Source organism: Stegastes partitus, unplaced genomic scaffold (genome assembly GCF_000690725.1).
Source record: "Stegastes partitus isolate 25-593 unplaced genomic scaffold, Stegastes_partitus-1.0.2 Scaffold718, whole genome shotgun sequence".
NCBI lineage: Eukaryota > Metazoa > Chordata > Actinopteri > Pomacentridae > Stegastes > Stegastes partitus.
The window spans coordinates 186,576-206,915 of NW_007578449.1; the positions used below are offsets into that span (position 1 = coordinate 186,576).

The 20,340-nt window shown below is 41.1% G+C and overlaps 1 protein-coding gene across 1 annotated transcript in view; it reads right to left on the minus strand.

Annotated features, from left to right (window-relative positions):
• dgki (diacylglycerol kinase, iota) overlaps window positions 1-20,340 on the minus strand; it is a 94,380-nt gene that overhangs the window by 51,149 nt on the left and 22,891 nt on the right. The window lies entirely within an intron of this gene.

The window sequence follows — 20,340 nt, forward strand, 5'->3', positions numbered from 1 at the left end:
AATGATCAAAATCTAAGCTTAAAATCATGATGTTAAAAATCACTTTATGATGTGTCTCATTTACAAATAAACCAAAAATCAGCGTCTGCAGGCTGCGTGTGAACAGAGCAGAGAGGAGACGAGCATGGAAATACATTAAAAATGTAAGCAGTCACATATCTAAGGTATAGCGTTGCACATGTTGACTCCAGATACTTTACATTTTTGTAACATAAATAATTAAAGAAATTGAACCTATGTATCTTTTATGATGTATAGCACTATACCTGGGTCACACTGTACAAACAACAGTTTTGCTTTATTCTACATCTAACCATGGTCGAGCTGTGTCCATAGACGTGCAGGTCTTCTTTATATTGCAGTGAAAAATGAGCCCACAGACAGTACAATGCCACTGGGGCAAACAAACCTGCAGAAATGCCCTGAGTTCAAAGGTTTAGGTGACCTCCCATACTGCATGCATTCTATGTGCATGGCTGTGACCTCAAGTGCATTTTGAGGTTTCAGTGTTATTTTGCTCCATTTTACACCCATTGCACCACAATAACAATGGGTTTCACTGCCATGTAGCATCCTTAATGATTACATATATCACCAACTTGGACTAAATTCCAATGATATCCTGTAACTATTATCGTTATTGTGGATTGAAACTAATTCATTGGCCAGATTGAAATTTTAAACTTCACTTTGAAAGAAAACCAGACTATCTGCACTTTAAGAAAAGGGTTACATATATTTGTCTTATGTAAGATATGTGCGTACAATACAGCAAACAACAATACACCCATAACACAAACTTTTAGACATCAGGATAACAAAAAAATTCCTGAACCGAAGCACGATGTGTTTTTAGAGTTAACTGGTAATTATGGAAATGAACACAGGTGTGTGTGTGTGTGTGTGTGTGTGTGAGTGTGTGTGAGAGTGTGTGTCTGTCTGTCTGTCTGTCAGTGGAAAAGGTTGCACAGAGCATCTGACCCCACTGTTGAAAGTTTCAGTGGCCGTCTGTCTAAAATTATCAACCAGGACAAAGAGGAGTCCACTTACACACCCTGTAACCTGACGACACACCCCGACACACAGGTTCACACACACATGCATGCATGTGCGTGTTCTCACGACGCCCGGGTTAAAAATAGGATTGCGTGGGTGACAGCACAAATACAAGGACGTATGGTGACTGGACATATGCCACATAGAACGAGGGACCACACACACACACACACACACACACACACACACAAACACACACTCATCTTATGTCACACATACAGTATATATTCCGATGAATGTTTACATGGTGGGAAGTTTACATCAATACAGGAGATATTTCTATTTTTCTTGTACAACACTGGTCAGATTGTTAAAGTTGTTCTCCGCATTCACGTCGTCGTGGTGATCTTTCGTTTGTGACCTTCACCTTTGAGCTCTGAGGACGCAGCGACAGCTAAAACCAAGTCCATTAGGGGAAGTAACACGAGCAGTCAGACGATCAGCCCGGCGCTGAGCGAAGCCACACTTTTATTGAAACCACTTATTTGGAAGTGAAACCACAGGCAGAAAGTGAACGTCTGAGCGTTTATCCAGTTAAACTATGTAAAGATGCTGCGGCTTTTGTCTGTTTGTGACTGGACAGAGCTTTATTTGAGAAAATGTGATGTTTGTTGAAGACTTATTTTGACAGAAAAAAAAAGTGAAAATAAAAAAATGTGCCTCCTCTGTGCTGATTCAGCTTGGACTTTTCTGTTCACCCTCACTTCAAATAAATATATTCTTGCTAAAATAAACATTCTTACTGTACCTACAGATGAGTAATGAATGATGAAAATCAGATCCTTGTTGTCACAGCGACACTTCACAACATTTAACAGACACACACTCAGACACACTTAACCCTGCTGCTTATTCGTGGCTGTTGAGCGGCCCGATTATTATAAACTGATTACGGGTCATCGGGTATGAATGAACAGGCTGCGTGCGTGCTGTGTTGGTGTGAATGCATTTCTTATTCATAATGAAATGACCCTCGTATGAAAGTGTGTACCTTTTTTTTTGTTGTTGCTAACAGGCAGAGAGAGAAAGTCAGAGCCTCTAAAAATAGACCCAGCAGCATCGATGTACTTGATGTACTCATCACAAGAGGAGATAAACGGGAATACACACTTAAATATGAAAACGCACACACATACACTCTCATTCTGAGGCCACGGGGCACCATTACATTTGAGTCCTAATCTACTAAAAGCCAACAGGATCACAGGCATTAAGGATCGCTCCTAAAATATAAACAAAAAAACGTGCAGCTTTTCTGTGGTCTGTCCTCAGCGAACATGGCAGCAAAAAACACCAGCACCACGCCCGACTTTGAGTTATTTTAAGTAGACTGGTCCAGAAAAGGGTGGTAATAGTGCATCAGGCTAAAAATAGAGCTATCTCAAAAGCATTTAAATAAACAGGAATGACAGCCCAACAGGGAAAAACGAACTCATGAATAAACACAAAATCACACCACAATGATTCAGTGCTACGCTTTTACAAAACAATGCGTCACGGCAAAGAAAAGAAAAACTACTAGCAGATAAAACGTGGGCTGCTCATGATGTCTATATGCCAACTTTACATGTGCAGTCACAGAAATAGAGAGAGTCATCTAAGGTACGGCTGCAACTAATGGCTGCGTTCATTGTTAATTAATATGTCAAATAACTTCTTGCTAGAGAGTACAGAAATTAGGAAACATGCCAATCAGTGTTTCCCAAAGCCCAAGACGACTCCTCAAATGTGTGATATATAAATATTAGTATTGACGTCCTCCTCTGTTGTATGAACTCAAAAAGTTTTATTTCATAACCTTAAAAAACATAAAAAGGTAAATTGTTGATAGATTCCACCAAGTATGTGATTGAAGATCTGAAATGAAGCTAGAAGTCTAGACATCAATAGAAGACTACAAAGCACTACAAATGATAACAATAATGATGATGATGATAAATATGAGCTGAAAGCAACACAAAAATTGCATCAATTTGTCCTTGTATTGACATCAGGATCATTTTATCACAGTGATTTGAAATCTTTTTTGCAACAACGAGTGGATGAAATCAAAAATAAAGAAAGCGTTCTGCGAGAAGAGGGAAACGTACTCCTTAGCTGAATGAAACACACATTAACATATTATAACAAACAATCAACGATTAATTGAGAAATAATCACTGGCAGCACTTATACCTTACTAAGGAAGTTTATCGTACCTCTCCATTGACAGACATCAACACTGTTTGTAGTGAGCTAAGAATCTTTTTATGATTTAGGAATTGTCGCTCACTCTTCCTCACAAATCTTCACTTAAAAATCTGAAAGGTTGATAGTACAAACCAAGTAATTTGATTGGCCAAGAGGCTTTCCTCGAGTGCTGATCAAGAATATTACATCCCTCAGACACTAACCTGTAGATGTAGCACTCTGCTGTACAGGCGGTTTATTAACTGCTAATTACATAAAGGTCGTTCTTATCTTGCAACCTTTGAATGTAACAAATTTTGCATTGCAAATATAAATACATAAGGTTTTCTTAATAAAGTCCGTCATGATATCTAGTGCAGTCGAGATCTCAATCCTAAAATGTGACAAGAGTATGTTTAACGTATTTCATCATAACATTTAATGAAGAAACCAAATTTCAAAAAGACCCACTGGACAGAGACAAAACATTGCAGGGGTGCCATGTTGAGGAGCCAGGAAGCTCTCTGTGTGTGGTAGCATCTTTAAAAATAAATAAATAAATAAATCTGCCAAGTGCGACCCAGGAGGCTAACATCTGCGACGGACCTCTTCTGGTAGACCGACATTCCTCTGGGAGTAAACCAGCTGTCACAGATGTTGGGGGTTAAGGATGCAGGGACACATACGTCTCAAACCAACCACAGCCTGAAAGCTGCTGCCTCATAGACACTGTCGGGCGACGGACTCAAGGTGACGGAGATCAAGACAGTGAGTGGGCACGGCTGAGACGCTTCATATCAACATACAGACACTAAGGTGTAAATTGTAGTTTAAAATGAGTTGCAATACATACAAAATATATATATATAAAAAAACTATCTCAACTGTCAACAGACTCTTACTTTACGGGTTGCAGGACAAGTAGAAACAAGCAGATAAATGTACATGATAAATGACAAAATGGCCAGCCTGCAGTAGCATCTAGACCTATGCAGCGTAGCCGCCAGCAAGCTAGTGTGTAGGAACATGGTTGTGTACCTATGACCAAATCACAGCCATACAGCAGCACTCCCTCTCATGTGATAGTTCTTAAAATGAGAGATCGGTACCACTTAATTTTGTATTGCATGCACAGTTTGTTAGGCTGGTTCAAGGTCTCCTCAAACATTGCTGGTGATGTTCACTGCAAGTGACCGCACAGCTTAGCTTCTGTTTCTAATCTTATTCTGAGGTATGTTCAAGAAGCCATCCTCCTTTTAGTTTCACTTTCTCTTTCTTTTGTAATCAGAATTTCATCATAGTAAGAGGAATCCTTTCTTCCTTCTGTAGGTACACGGCAGAAAGCCTGATTGGTTGGTAATCAGGCTTACTGCAAATGAGTCTGTGTTCCTTATTTGACAGAAATCTATGAATTTTCCTATTATTTCTGACGAGTAGATATATACATATATTGTTCATTTTTGGGGGACAGCCAAAAATTCCTTTATGCACGAAAAACCTTGCTGTGCAACCGGTTGCCAAACAACCCCGAAGCAGAACATTTCCACAGCAGACATGGTGTTCTTTTCAACAAATGCTGCTTCTTTATTTCTCCAAATATACTTTTGGTGAGTGAGGCCAGGGGGCTGCAAGGTGGTGCAGTTGGTAGCACTGTTGCCTCGCAGCATGACGGTCGCCGGGTGGGGGCACCGCGATCTTTCTGTGTGGAGTTTACATGTGGCTCAAGCAAGGTGACTCTCCGGGTTCTCCGGCTTCCTCCCACACAGTCCAAAAACATGTTGAGGTTAATTGGTGATTCTAAATTGTCCGTAGGTGTGAATGTGAGTGTGCTTGGTTGTCTGTCTCTAAGTGTAGCCCTGTGATAGACTGGTGACCTGTGCAGGGTGTCCCCTGCCTTCACCCTGAGTCAGCTGGGATAGACTCCAGCCCCCCATGACCCTAGTGAGGATTAAGTGGTGTATAGATAATGGATGGATGGATGGATGGAGTGAGGCCAAAGAACTCTAAAACTTCACCTGTTCACTGCAGTTTTTTTTCTAAAACAGCAACCTGTAAGTGTTTTATGAGCTTCCATCGATTTGGAGGCTTCAATGAGCTTCATTTTAAATCCTCAATCAGTCACTCAGAGGAGTCAGAAATTCCGGCCTGTGACCACAGGGTTCGAAGAGTCTGAGAATTTATTAAGCTGTGAATCATCAGCTGACGATTCCTAATGACAATTCTTGACCTTACCAATCAATTAAGGCCTAACCAGGTATTAAAGCTTTCAGTATTTTAAGTTCAGGTGTCCCCAAACTGACAAATACCACAGTTCGAGTTTATTTGACCAAAACGACACCATTTATCACAGCAAGGAACTGCAGAAACTGAAAAAAATCATCAGATTGTTTAACTTGTAGGTCCATTTGCATAATTATCCCAATCTAAGCTGAAAATTGGAATATTTCACCAAAATCTTTTTCCTTGGCGTAACTGAGAAGCTCATACTGGCTCAGCTACGACCAACAGTCATGTGACAAAAACTCAGGGACTGAATTCCAGGCTGTGTTGACAGAGAGTAGATAAGTAATGACACTAATTAGTGTCACAAATGCCTCATTTGTAAAGACTGTGAAAAAATGTTGACAGTAAAATATCTATAGGACGTAGAGCTCCCATATTTAGCCAGTACTGGTAACCCCTTTGGGAACATGGAAGAATGTTGTATGTGCTTATTCAAGGTTTTGTCACCTTGCTTTTTTTTTAAATATATGATTTATGGCATTATACTTTTTCTATAATACACAAAAGACATTTCTGAGAGCTCTTTCTCTCTAGTCATGGTTGTGCTGTTTCCACAGAGTGAAAAATGAGCCCACAGTGAGTAAAAATGTGACAGGAGCAAAAAACACAGAGAAACTATTTGGGATCAAAGACGAGAACAGTCAAAATGATACACAAATCCTGAGATTAAGAGCTAGACACCACTCACTACGCAGCATATGCATGACCAAAACTGCTTTTTATAAACACAATGATATAGATGGTGTGTCCAAAGCTAATGTGAGAAACGTGAGCAGAGGGAAACGTGTCCAGTGAGGAGACTAAATTGGACGGTGCACTGTGGAGCTGAATACAGCTGCTCTCTGCTCCCAGTTCTAACACCACCTACTCTCTCTTTCTCAACAGTGTAATTTTGCCTCCCTCAACATACTGTTCCGTCCTTCTGTCCATTTCCCCTTTACGTCTCCCCCTCTTCCTCTCCCTCCACTTTTTCTTCTTTTTTTTTTCACTTTTGTCGCCCGCACTGCTCATTACCTTCGGTTCTCTTGGATCGTCTCTTTTCTTTTCTCCTCCCACTGCTTCGCTCCTCCTCTTCCTCCCTCACGCTCCTGTCATCCTCTGCTCTTCTTTCTCATCCTCCCCCTTGTCCCCTCTCCTTATTTTCAGCCTCCTCCTCCTGCAGAGGTGGGTTGTCAGCGTTGCTATGACGACGACACAGCGGGAGCATCGGCAGCTCATCCAGTAATTATATTGGTGGAGAATCTGCTCTGTGTACGTGCAACTTTACAGTAAATGCAGTTACTTAGACAGACTCCCCATCAGCTAATGTAGGATGACAGCGTGGACATACGCAGTGAATGTACAGTCTTTAATTACACGGCCTACACGCTGGCAGTGATGTAATCTCTGTAATTCTTCAGATTTCTTCTAAACACAAGACTTCATATCTGTGGACTGTCTATGTAATTTTGCAAAATTCAGGTTGATTAAGGTGGGAAGTAAATAGGATTCTCAATTAGGGTACACTGGTGTAATTTCCTCCTCTGCTGCAGCCATTTAACCTGTTCCCAGAAAGGCGTTGTGCCTTCGCCGAGCCTTGTCGTGGCTGCACAACACGATCAGAGCAAAAGTGAGAACAAAAGTAATAGCCACGAAAATAAAAGGCAGCTGCAAGTGGGAGGAATCAGATTTAACATCTTCTGACTCTGAAGATGTTGTGATTACGTGGGAGAAGCTGGTTGACAATAGAGACAATTGCACCAGTGTGGGTTTACTCTTAAGTCAGCTTCTTTGTACAGGCAACAATTAGTCCAGTGTATATGAACAACTCCAAATATAAAGGTTGTGCTTTTTTAATAACAACCTCTACATGGGGCGCCGCTACAGCTCGCCTGGTTGAGCTGGCGTCCCATGTAAAGGGCTACAGTCCTGATGTGGAGGTCATGAGTTCGAATCCCGTTCATAGCCCTTTCCCATACATCCTTCCCCACTTTCCTGTCTCTCTCTCACCGCACTATCCAATAAAGGCCAAAAAAAAAAAATTTAAAAAAAACAACCTCTATATAATGTCGTTTTGTGATCAGCCATCGAAGTTCGGTGTCTTAACATTTTTTCTTTTAGCTTAAAATGTTTCAAGTCATAAGGTACTCGATTGCATCAAGTCTTTTCTGCCAGATAAGACGCTAACTGCTATGTTTAGTAGTATTTAGTACAGTCTGAAGCTGCTTAGATTGTACCATTGCATGTTCCAGATTCAGCAGCACAGGAACAAGGACAGAGTTGACATTTTCTAACTCCATTTTAAACAAGAGTCAGGAGTCAGTATGAACACTGACAGAGCTTTCACACTGGCCTTTAAATAAAGCTACAGTCTTTCCTGGTGTGAAATGACCTCCTTGTGGTTCCCTGTTGAGCTGCAGTGGAAGAACAGTTGCACAAAGTTGGATTTTCATGTTAAAACGACACCAGAAGGTCTGTTTAACTTAAACCGTTTAAATCCTGTAACATCTTCATTTGGCATATGATCTGCTTTTACAGATCACACCATTAAATAAAGAAATAACAATGCTGCCCAACCCTCCTACTCCTTCTGAAATCAGCAAAATTGCGATTGGCTGTGACACACGAGCTCACCGGGTGCACTAGTCATCTTGGAGCTTACTGTGTCAACAGAAGACGAAGGACGAAGAATAGTAGCAGGCAGACCTGTTATGAATTCTTCTTATCAGACACTATGTGGACTGTGAATGTAGATAGTTACTGTTTACAATAGCTGTGTCAGTCAATTACAGAAGCTCAGTCTCTGGTGCCGTGTCAGCATTCTGTTTAATCCCTTAATTGATTCATTACATGGAGGTTGTCTGTACATAAGTCAGACACAATCAAGTTTTCTCCTTCCTATTTAAGCTATTTTTCTGTCTAATAGTGTATAAGTTGTTCTCACTTCGTACGTTGATATATCTGATGACTAATTCAGATCAGCACAGTGCATTTTATGCTGTCATTCTTGCGAAGGTTGTCGTCGCTGCAGTGTGTGTGGGGTTAGTTGGGGCTGCGCATTTGAAAGTAGTAATTTACTGACGCCTGGCAGTACGTTGTCAGAGTTATTATGTTCATCCAGAAATGTTGCAAATTTAAAACGAAGCAACGCACATGTTGGTCCTGGTGTTTTAATTTCAGAACATTACCACTGCTGTGTATCTGTGCAGCAAACAACCATCTGGAGGCATGTTATTGTCCTGTGTCTGCTGAGTAAATACGTTAAACATCACATGGTGGCTCTCTGATCTCTGTAGGGGTCAATGCTCTTTATCCTGATCGATTTAAAAGGTGCAAACTTAACAAAGCAAAGGAGATACAAATCACCAGAGTAAATAAAAGACATGTGAGATTAGCCCCGAGTTAGACTGAGACTTTGCATCCAGGCAGCGCCACACACAACTTATCACAAGTTCATGATCCAGCTCACGGATCATGATTCTGCTCTAAATGATCATCACATGATCCTTTGGCTCACCTGTATGACTACTTTAAATACACTTTGGAATAATTCTTCTGCACAGAACAAAGATTGCAGATCACTTAGACTGAAACCTAACCTCATGTAAGTAGTGTTTATACACAGAATACTTGCAAAAGAAGTTGTCAAAAGTTTCCTTAAAAAAATGACACCTTCATTATTCTTCAAGTCCTGCCTAAAAACCAGCCAAGAAGGTTTATTACTTTTCAGAACGTTCCTGTACATTTCAGGTTTGACTAACATCTACATTTAAACCACGCATTCAGCAGAGTTTTAACACCTGCACAATATTCTGACAGCTCCTCACCAAAAAAGTCAGTATCGGCCTTGAAAAGCTCACAGCAGGCAAAGCCGCTCCAAGTAATGCCAAGAAACATCCTCCTTGTTTACAGGAAAAGCTATAATGTGACGCACTACACAGGTTTTAATCCTCGTACAGATACACTCATGGAACATCTCAGAGGTTTCACTCACCTGTAACCAAGAAGCCGGTGAAACCAACGCACTTTTTTCACCCTCCTCCTCCTCCTTCCTGCCTGTCCACCTGCTCCAACATTTATCATATTTACGCTCAAAGGCTTTCTCACTTATTCTGTTGCCAGTGTCCTCGTGAAAAAAATACATTCCAGTGCAGACCGAATCCACCAGCAGCTTCCACTCACAGCGCAGCTCAGGTAATTATGCCAATCAACGTGACGGGCAACGGAGACCTGACACCAGACATCTGAGCTCTGTACTATGTAACAGTGTGTGTCTGTGTGTGTGTGTGTGTGTGTGTGTGTGTGTGTGTGTGTGTGTGTGTGTGTGTGTGCTTTTTGATTCAGTTCAGTTACTATTCAGTTATAACTTAGCTTGAGATCAGACTTGTAGATAAACAGTGATAAAAAGCTATAGGTTACCTAACTATAGGGAGCACATGCAGCCAGATGAAGTATTCTTTAAAATAATGATAGTGTGTGTGTGTGTGTGTGTGTGTGTGTGTGTGTGTGTGTGTGTGTGTGTGTGTGTCAGAGCAGCGGTGTCCAATGAACTATGACACTGGATCCACTACACGTCTTCTACCTCTACCGTCTTCTAGTTCTGCCTCTTTTTGTTGGACTAAAAATAACATTTTCAAGTGTATACATCTTAAAAAAGAAGGAAATCAAACACACCATGAAGCAGCATTTCCACAAAGAAGCAAGAACTGGGCATAATATTATAATATTACTGCTAATATTGATGCTGTTATAGATATTGTCTGGGATTTAGATTTTGTGATAACTACAAGTTCAGTAAGTAGCATAAATTGGTGAACTCAAAGAAAACAAATCTATAAGAGGGTGATATGGATAAAGATGTTACAGTATACTCTATGTAATTCCATATTACAGTTTAAATCATGATGGCACATTTCTGAAAAATTATATTGAGAATGAATGGATATAATGCAGCAGCAAAAAAAAAAAAAGTAGTGACATGAATTAGTGATATGACAATGGCCTAATAAGGCCAGAAATATTAAAGACAGACTAGACAAGCTGTGCAGCTCATGCCTGTCCACCACTAAAAGCTCCTCCAAATTCCTCTGATGTCAATCCGATGGAGCATCTGTGAGATGTCCTGGAAAAACTAGACCGATCCACAGACACTGTCAGAGGTCCGTGGAGTTCAGGCCTCACCAGGTCAGAGCTGTTTTAGGGAACTAGGCAGGAGGTTTGATGTTGTGGCAGATCAAAACATAACCTCATCATGTCACTGTATATATTGTCATATTGTCTCTCAGCATATCCATACTTATAAAGGGTGATCATATACACTATCAGTGACTAAAACGTGTGTGAATATCTTCAAGCATCACAAATATTCATCCAAAATAGTGTTGATAATTAATAATAAGAATGAAATCACAACCCTAGAATAAAACATTGGCCTAAAAATGAACATTAATTTGTTTTTCTTGCTGTCTGGGTGATATTTTAACTTGATTTCTCCTTTCCCCCCGTCTCTCCATCCTTCTACTTCCCCCTTTTTTTTGTCCGTCTCCTTTCCCCCCTTCCTTCCCTTACAGGTGAATCTGCTCTATTTTTGGAACATTACGTAAGAGATAACCTGGCAAGGGCAACCTGAGAAACACATGCAGACGCACAAGTGCATGAGCTCATGCTTGCATATGCACGCACACGTAGACACACATTTTTCTCTGTTTTATAAAGAGAGGCCTTCAGCTGAATGTTTATGCAGCTCAGAGTTGGGCTGATATGGGGATTTAAAGGCCAACAAGACCAACACGTTTTTAGCCTTTTTCTGCTGATAGTGAATTTAATTCTCGACAGCACAGAGGGAAAAGCTCAGGCACTACGTTTCAGAGGATTTAAAGGATTTCCTCGAAGACCAAAAATAAAGTAACAGAAACACTGATGAAATAATACACTTTATCTACTAATAAAACACATTTTCGATACAGGAGGTTCTCCAAAAAAGGACAGGACTTATGTTTAATGTGCACTGATGCTTTAGTGCAACTGATTGTACAATGGAAATACTGCTTCAATGGAAAGTTCATTTTCAGTGTGTATGTGAAGGAAGCTTTGAGTTTCCACATCACACTTCTGTAAGTTGCACATTGGCTCACGGCTGGTGTCTAAATGAGTTGCAACACTACAAATTGTGCTCATACAACATGTTAAACTGTGGTTGAACGTGAGAACAGAGAAACTTCCTGGCTTTGGCCGATCAGCAGAGTCGAAACTGTCACACTACGCGCACACAACAACTGCACAGTAAGGCTTCAACATCCAGCAATAAAGTGCCACTCAAGAAAACACATTTCCAGTAAAATGGGACCTACGGCAAAGCATTTTCCACTTAGTAAGACCTTGAGCTTTGTCAGTCAAGCAGCCATGAGTGTCTGCAGATGCAAAGCAGGATCATGTCTCACACTCATGACTGCAACATCTATAGCGTCATCGTTCTCAGCATTTTCATTACAAGCCTCCAATAACACTATAAAACAACTTTTCCACCCGACGCAAGATGATGTGTAAGCTGAACCCTGAACATGCAGCAAGTTACAGATCAGTGTCCAGTGTTTCCTCTAGGATTGTTTTCAGCAGCGGGGGCAGGATCTCTGGTAGCCATGGCGGTGTAAACAAATGTGACTGTAGCTTTTACTTTTACAATCTATTTATTGAATGGCCAGTTGAAAATGGCTCTTTAAAGGCTGAATGTAAAAACTAAAAAAATAAAACAATAAAATGAAATAAAAATAAAAACAATAAATAATAATTTCTTGATGGGGCCGTTGAATCAGTGGCAAAGTTTACACCCAGGCTCACAACAATGAATTTTGATGAAATTCTCTGAGCTCAGCAGCAGACATGATGCAAGATGATCCTCTGCAGCGTGATTCTCAAGTCAGTCTTCACCCACAAATAGAAACAATAATCAGATTGTTTCCCTCAATTTCTTACACCCTAATAATTTAACAATTGTTTCTAGTTTGTGTCTGATCATATATTGTTAAATGTCTGCTGCTGTCCACTGCTCCTCCCTGTCTGATGCTACTTGTCTTATACAATAACATAAAACATTAACATTAGATAATCATCACATCTGATTACAGTGTGATCACTATTTTTTACCTGACCATCATCATTTATGAGTCAGTAAAAGGCTGATGATATCTGGCTAGCATCATCTTCATCAGGTGTCTTTCTCTTCTTAGAGAAATATGTGAACAAGCTCATCTGAAGATGCAGTCAGCAGTTCCATCATGGTGTGTAGATGTTAGCTTCATGCTATCAATTCATTTACTCACATTAGTGACACTGAGTTGGTACCGGGCCCAATTAACGTAAGATACCAATATGTTATGTAACAGTAGCGGGCCATCAATGTTTTGAGAAAGTCTATTCAACTTGTAAAATCTATTCTGAGTTATCTTAAGCTAAGTGGGGGAGAAGAATGGGGTAAGGACCTGCAGCAAAGCGTCATGAGCCGGATTCAAACTCACTGCCACTGCGTCGGGGACGTTAGCCCCATAGACTGTATAAAAGATGGACGTAGCTACCATGATGTCACTCGTTGGTTTCTGCACTGAGAAAATGAAGCCAGGGTTTTGCTACTTCCTGGTTGACATTTTGGATTTCTGGAGCCAGTGACGCAAAAATCGTCGGAGGGGGGCGGAGCCATAGGAGCAGTGATTGGTCAGACGGATTGAGAGGCGGGCCCTCTCTGCCCGCCCACATTTACCGCCTTCTGTTCGCTTCATCTGTATGGTCGCTGCTGACTGTCAATCAAGCCAGCCACGCCCCTTGCCCCACAAAATGTTGATGATTTTTTCAAAATTCAGTATTGATTTATTTTTAGATTGGCCACCTGATCTCTGGACTTGACCATGAAAACTAATAAGAAAAAAATCCTGAGCTGTAGGAATGCATCATTTCGTGATCTGTGATCACTTCTTTTCCAATTCACGTCTATGGGAGCCAGGGCTTTTTGGAGCCAGCAGCTCGCGGACATAGGTTTTTGACACTTCCGGGTTGGCTTCATTTTTCAGGGTTACGTCCATCTTTTATACAGTCTATGGTTAGCCCCTGTACATGGGATGCCAGCTCAACCAGGTGAACTATCGCGGCGCCCCCAACACTGCTGTCTTAACCTGAAAAGGACACACACACGCACTCACACACGTAAAAGCACAATTCATGTAGAGCACAAACATAAGCATTGACANCACTATAAAACAACTTTTCCACCCGACACAAGATGATGTGTAAGCTGAACCCTGAACATGCAGCAAGTTACAGATCAGTGTCCAGTGTTTCCTCTTGGATTTTTTTCAGCAGCGGGGGCAGGATCTCTGGTAGCCATGGCGGTGTAAACAAATGTGACTGTAGCTTTTACCTTTACAATCTATTTATTGAATGGCCAGTTGAAAATGGCTTTTTAAAGGCTGAATGTAAAAATTTAAAAAACAAAAAAATAAAATTAAATAAAAATAAAAACAATACATAGTAATTTCTTGATGGGGCGGTTGAATCAGTGGCAAAGTTTACACCCAGGCTCAGAACAATGAATTTTGATTAAATTCTCTGAGAGGCTCAGCAGCAGACGTGATGCAAGATGATCCCCTGCAGCCTGTTTCTCAAGTCAGTCTTCACCCACAAATAGAAACAATAATCAGATTGTTTCTCTCAATTTCTTACACCCTAATAATTTAAAAATTGTTTCTAGTTTGTGTCTGATCATATATTGTTAAATGTCTGCTGCTGTCCACTGCTCCTCCCTGTCTAATGGTACTTGTCTTATACGGTAACATAAAATATTAACATTAGATAATCATCACATCTGATTACAGTGTGATCACTATTTTTTACCAAACCATCATCATTTATGAGTCAGTAAAAGGCTAATGATATCTGGCTAGCATCATCTCCATCAGGTGTCTTTCTCTTCTTAGAGATTTATTTGAACAAGCTCATCTGAAGATGCAATCAGCAGTTCCATCATGGCGTGTAGATGTTAGCTTCATGCTATCAATTCATTTACTCATGTTAGCGACACTGAGTTGGTACCGGGCCCAATTAACGTAAGATACCAATATGTTTTGGAACAATAGCGGGCCATCAATGTTTTGAGAAAGTCTATTTAACTTGTAAAATCCATTCTGAGTTATCTTAAGCTAAGTGGGGGAGAAGAATGGGGTAAGGACCTGCAGCAAAGTGTCATGAGCCGGATTCAAACTCACTACCACTGGGACTGTAGCCCCTGTACATGGGACGCCAGCTCAACCAGGTGAGCTATCGCGGCGTCCCCAACACTGCTGTCTTAACCTGAAAAGGACACACACACGCACTCATAGACGTAAAAGCACAATTCATGTAGAGCACAAACATAAGCATTGACAGTTAAGGACACTTCAGTTGATGGCCAACTGTCAGCACGTCCTTCATTCAACACAATCTAACAAATGCCTGTTCTTTCTTCTGTTGCTCCGTTTCTGCTTCTTTATCTTTCTCCTTTCAGTCTCAATCCAATTTTTCTCCTTTTATTCTCTCCTTCTCACTCTGTGCCTCTATGTGGGTCAGAGTGAAAGGCTTGTTCACTGCCGCTGGTGACATAGCATGCTCGGAGTGTGTGCATGTGCGCGTGTGGTTTTGTGAGAGACACACAAGAGACATGTACAGGACGTGCTGGTGTCTCTATAGGCCTCAGATGTGACAGACAAAGGTTGATCGCCACATGCAAGCACACTAACACATCAAAAAGTCAAACAGGCATGATGACACCAGAGTCAAGAGGGCTTCAGTGTCTTATGACATTGGCTGTCATATTTAACACACACACACACGTGACAGATGAAATGCATTGTGACTTGCTGAATAACGCATCAGGAAGGCGAAGTGTAATATAGGAAATATTCTGTTTGTTTACTCGGTACTTTAAGCTCACAAAAAAATATTTGAAGTTGTGCTTTAGACAACGGCGGGCCACCTGAGCCATTAGTCGTAACATCTAAAGTGAACTTTTGTGACAAAATATTTTCAAAAGAAGATGCCAATTAAGCTTGTTTCCTTGAACTGCTTTGGAGTGAATAAACTCGGTTGCATAATGTCGTCAGAAGGCGACAGTACAGGCGACGTTACGCATTTAATGAACAGAGTAAGAAAGCAGAAAACAAGATCAATGTCATATCAGTCAGAATCACTAAGAAACCTCAAAGAAGAAGAAATAAACTTGGCGAGAACATAGTCTGCATTCATATGTTGCATCCAGTCTTACTGAGTTAATGGTAACACTGTTTTATTATTTACCTCAAACTGGTTTAGCATCGGGCTGCAAGGTGGCCAGGTGGTTAGCACCGTTGCCTCGCAGCATGAAGGTCGCCAGTTTGCGTCACGGTGGAGAATCTTTCTGCGTGGAGTTTACATGTGCAGTGTGGGTTCTCTCCAGGTTCTCTTCTTCCTCCCACACAGTCCAAAAACATGTTGAGGTTAATTGGTGATTCTAAATTGTCCGTAGGTGTGAATGTGAGTGTGCTTGGTTGTCTGTCTCTAAGTGTAGCCCTGTGATAGACTGGTGACCTGTCCAGGGTGTCCCCTGCCTTCACCCTGAGTCAGCTGGGATAGACTCCAGCCCCCCAAGACCCTAGTGGGGATTAAGCGGTGTATAGATAATGGATGGATAGTTTAGCATTTCCCACCAGCAACTTTCAATAGGCGGATTTAAAGGTCTGGTCGTGTGTGTTGGTGTTTGAGTGCTTCAACAACACGGATGACCTACACTTTGTAGTGTGCCTGAACTCATCCTCTGTAGGCACTGACAGAAGACTGAGGCTCCTGCCCCACCTCTGTTGAAGTGCTGCTTTTGCGATACAGGCTGTATAGACACAGTAAAAGGCTGCATTCATACGGACAAGAGCAGTGCATCAGAAAACAGAGTGTCCTCATTCATGCCAGTGTCAACATCATGCTGGCACAGTGGGAGGTAGTGAAGTGAAGGGATAAAGCAAAACACCTCGGGGTCATCCACTGAAAAACTTGGAGCAGAGCATTTGTGCATGGCAATCAAATGCATGGGAGGTCACTCTTGGTGGACTATTGTTTATCTCACAAACATCAAGGTGGCTGATAAAATTATAGCAGCTACGATGGTGATACAAAATTCTAGTTTATAGTATTACTTCCTAAACTTGGACGACGTTTCATTTTCTTAATGGTGACAGCTGAGAAGCTTAACTGACCCGAAATGTAGGGATACATACTGATCAGATGAGTCAGTGCACTGGGAATCCCTCGTGTGTGTTTTTACATTAAAAGGACAAAACAAACTAGAAGCTGTATCAGACAACACGGTGTGGCTTCTTGCCTCAGTCTGACCCCGAGCACACAAAAATAAGCGCAGAAACACACAGGAACATGACTGCACATAACTGACAATAGCAGGAAGAAATCAACACACAACACACACACACACACTCACAGGCAGAACTCCTACAGTGAGAGCTGCACACGGTGTCTCTTGTGCGGTAATTTATCGTCAATCTGCACAAAACAATTTCTTATCTGCACACACTCTGCAATAATCACACACAAACATTTCCCATCGCCGGGCTTTGGCCTGCTCGATGCGCCTGTGTGTGTTTGCACATGTGTGTAGGGGGCAGGGTGTGAAGTGTGTGGTTGTCATGGAAACCCCACTCAGACTTCCTTCCCAGTTTTATCTGAGCTCGCAGCATTCCTCTTTGTGTCTGTCTGTCTTCCTCCCTGTCTGTCTGTCTCCACAGTACGTTGCCTCTCCCACCAGTAAAGCCTTTTCCACATCTGTGTGAGCAGTTATGAGCCTCCGAGGACAAATGTAGCTGCACTCTGCTCAGATGTGTCGTGGCACACCAAGACAAGACAACCGGCCACGAGCCTGACTGATTTTAGCCAGCTGTCCCTCCACCCTGCTGAGCCACACTGATTATCTACCAAATGAAACACACAACGCACCTGTGGACCATGAAAACCATAAACCTGCACTGTTGGCACAATTACCACACTTCTGCCAGGATCAGATTTCCCAACACTTGCGTTTCCAGATGGCCACTCTGTAAGATTAGATTGCCATGGTCTTACCGTGACCTGAATAAGACACACGTGTGAGTCAACATTGAATTTTGATCATGACCTGCGCAAAGGTGAACACTCAGAGGAGCTGGAGATGTATTTTTGGGATCAGGATCATAAGAAGAGACCTAGACTTGTCAGACTAGACAAGATAAATTCTGACATGGCAGTATTTCTGTCAGAGTCTTGTCAGGTGTCCTAGATGCAGAATCGGCTGATAAATTACACAATGACATGCCAGGGTTTTCCCTCCTTGCAGACCTTATAGACTTTTTTATACATGGCATGTCATAGCAGGAAAATCACAGGTGTGATCTGATAATATCAAAAATAACTGGATTCCATTTTGATGAGAGCTTCAAGTAGAGGCAGGAACCATTCTCTTATGAATCAACACTGGAATAAACAGTACCTTACTGTGCTAGCTCTGTGATTACAAAATTGTAATTACAGCTGTAAAAAAAAGGGGGCGGAGGGGGTATAAATGTCTCAATTTCAACACTGTTACTTGTTTATTTTAATGTAAGAAGAACACCCACATTTTTTTAAATTAATGATCTCACATGCAAGTTTCTCCACTGCAAATATTTAAATTGACGAGTACTGTCTGGGCTGGAGTAATAACACTTCACATAAAACTAGAGGTTCCACTGTTTAAATAGTTTGCTGAGAGACCTAATGAAGCAAACGTTAGCAAAAAAAAGTTGTATTTTTTCTGCAATGACAAATCACAAACTTCAGCGTGATACACCTGCAGCACTGTTTGGTGAGGATGTCCCAAATCCAACACAAGTCCTTTAATATTCAGCTCGGGAACTACATGAATCTGACTCATCTCACACAATGTGTCTGGCCCCCCTACGGTTCAAACAGATTTCCACAGGGCCTTTCACAACCATCAAGGCACTTTCATAAACAACCAAGATGGAAGCCACTGATGTGGAAGTCTTTTGAATCTGCTGTTGTGTCAGCAGTACAAGGAATGGATGGTATATTTTCTATTGAAGAAGAATGCACAACTGCACTTAAATCCTATCTAGGTTTATCTCTTACATCACATGTTTCTTTGCTCTGATTGGTTGTAGGTCTATACAGTGGTCTTTCTCATAGTCTCTCATAGTTCCAGACTATTGAACATTGGGTACATCACAACCCTGAGACAGCTCTAGTAAACAAGTTAAGTTCAGTGACATTCACACACTCACAAATGCACTGTAGAGACCAGCTGTCACAAAGGAGAGCTGCCCTTAAACAGATAATTCATAATATTCCCTTATTGGCTTTTGCAGAATCAGCTCAGGACTTTTCTAACATTTTCCTCCACATTTCACAACTTGTAAACAGAGGTCTACTTTTTCTCAGGCACTGAGATGTTCTACCCAATTACTGTGAAGTCAAACGTTCAGTTTGCTTGACTAATAAAATACCTGGAGAGCTGCTGTGAACGCTCACCTCACTCATTAAATGCGTGGCCTTTGCTGTGTGATGTAGCTCCATGCCAATTTGCTCTGAATAAGCCGAAGATAAAATTTAATAAAAACACAAATATTTCTTCCAACAGTGTAAAAACAAAAGTGCAGTCATTTGACAACCTACAACCTCAACCTATTGCTTTCTCACACTGTGTATTGATCAATAATTAATGTCATGTTTAGCAGCAGCTGCACGCTAAATCACAGACAAATTAATATGGCCTGTAAATGTGTAAGTAATTACTTATAATCTCAGTGAAACACTTTCAAATGACACAATATTAATAAATGCTTTATTAAGTAATTATTTGGTGCTATTCATAGTGTGTGTAAGTATTTTTATCTCTCCATAGGCTGTTTCCCCTCTTTCTCTACATAAGCTGCTCTTGAGTTTGATTCTGACTGAACTGGGTTTTCTCTCCTCTTTAATAAGTATAATATATTTAATTACAGTCTACTTTCTCTTCCCTGTGTGTCTCTGACAAGGAGTGGGTGTGTGAGAGCAGCTGCAGTCGGGTACACTATCAACTCTTATTAGATAACTGTCGAAACACACACACACACACACACACACACACACACACACACATACATACAGACAAACACACACACAAAGTTAACATGCAGGCACTTCTGGACAATGTACTGTTCCTGTGAACGCAAGAGCAACGTGGTGACCCACAACACACAGGAAGACACACAAACACAGCCACGAACATCCAGAGAAAAAGAGGTGTATAGCATAAATGCTGGAGGCGTACAAGTCAGCAGAGCCCATGTTGAAACAACCGAGGCATGAGCTTGAGATCAAAAGATGTATCAGCTAATCAACACATGATTATGAACAGTGTTAATAGTGCCTTAGTTGGGTTAAAAATCATTGTTATTACAGGATATGGTTGTAAATAAATGTCAGGCTTTGGGCCACTGGTGGAACAAAACCAGACATTTAAAGAAGTCATTGACACGTTTGAATATTTTCTAACCATTCTCAGACTGAATGAGCTCATAGATGACATACGCTCATTCACCTCTTGACAAAAAGTAGAAAACCAAAGAAAAAATAGTGGAGCAGAATAGAGGAGAGCAGTAGAACTGGATAATACGTAATATGATTATTTAATAATTCAATATATCAGCTGTAAAAAAAACAAACAAACAAAAAAAAACTATTCAACCTGGCCTCATGTAAAACATGAACACATTTACATTGCATTGGTGCGTGTGTGTGTGTGTGTGTGTGTGTGTGTGTGTGTGTGTGTGTGTG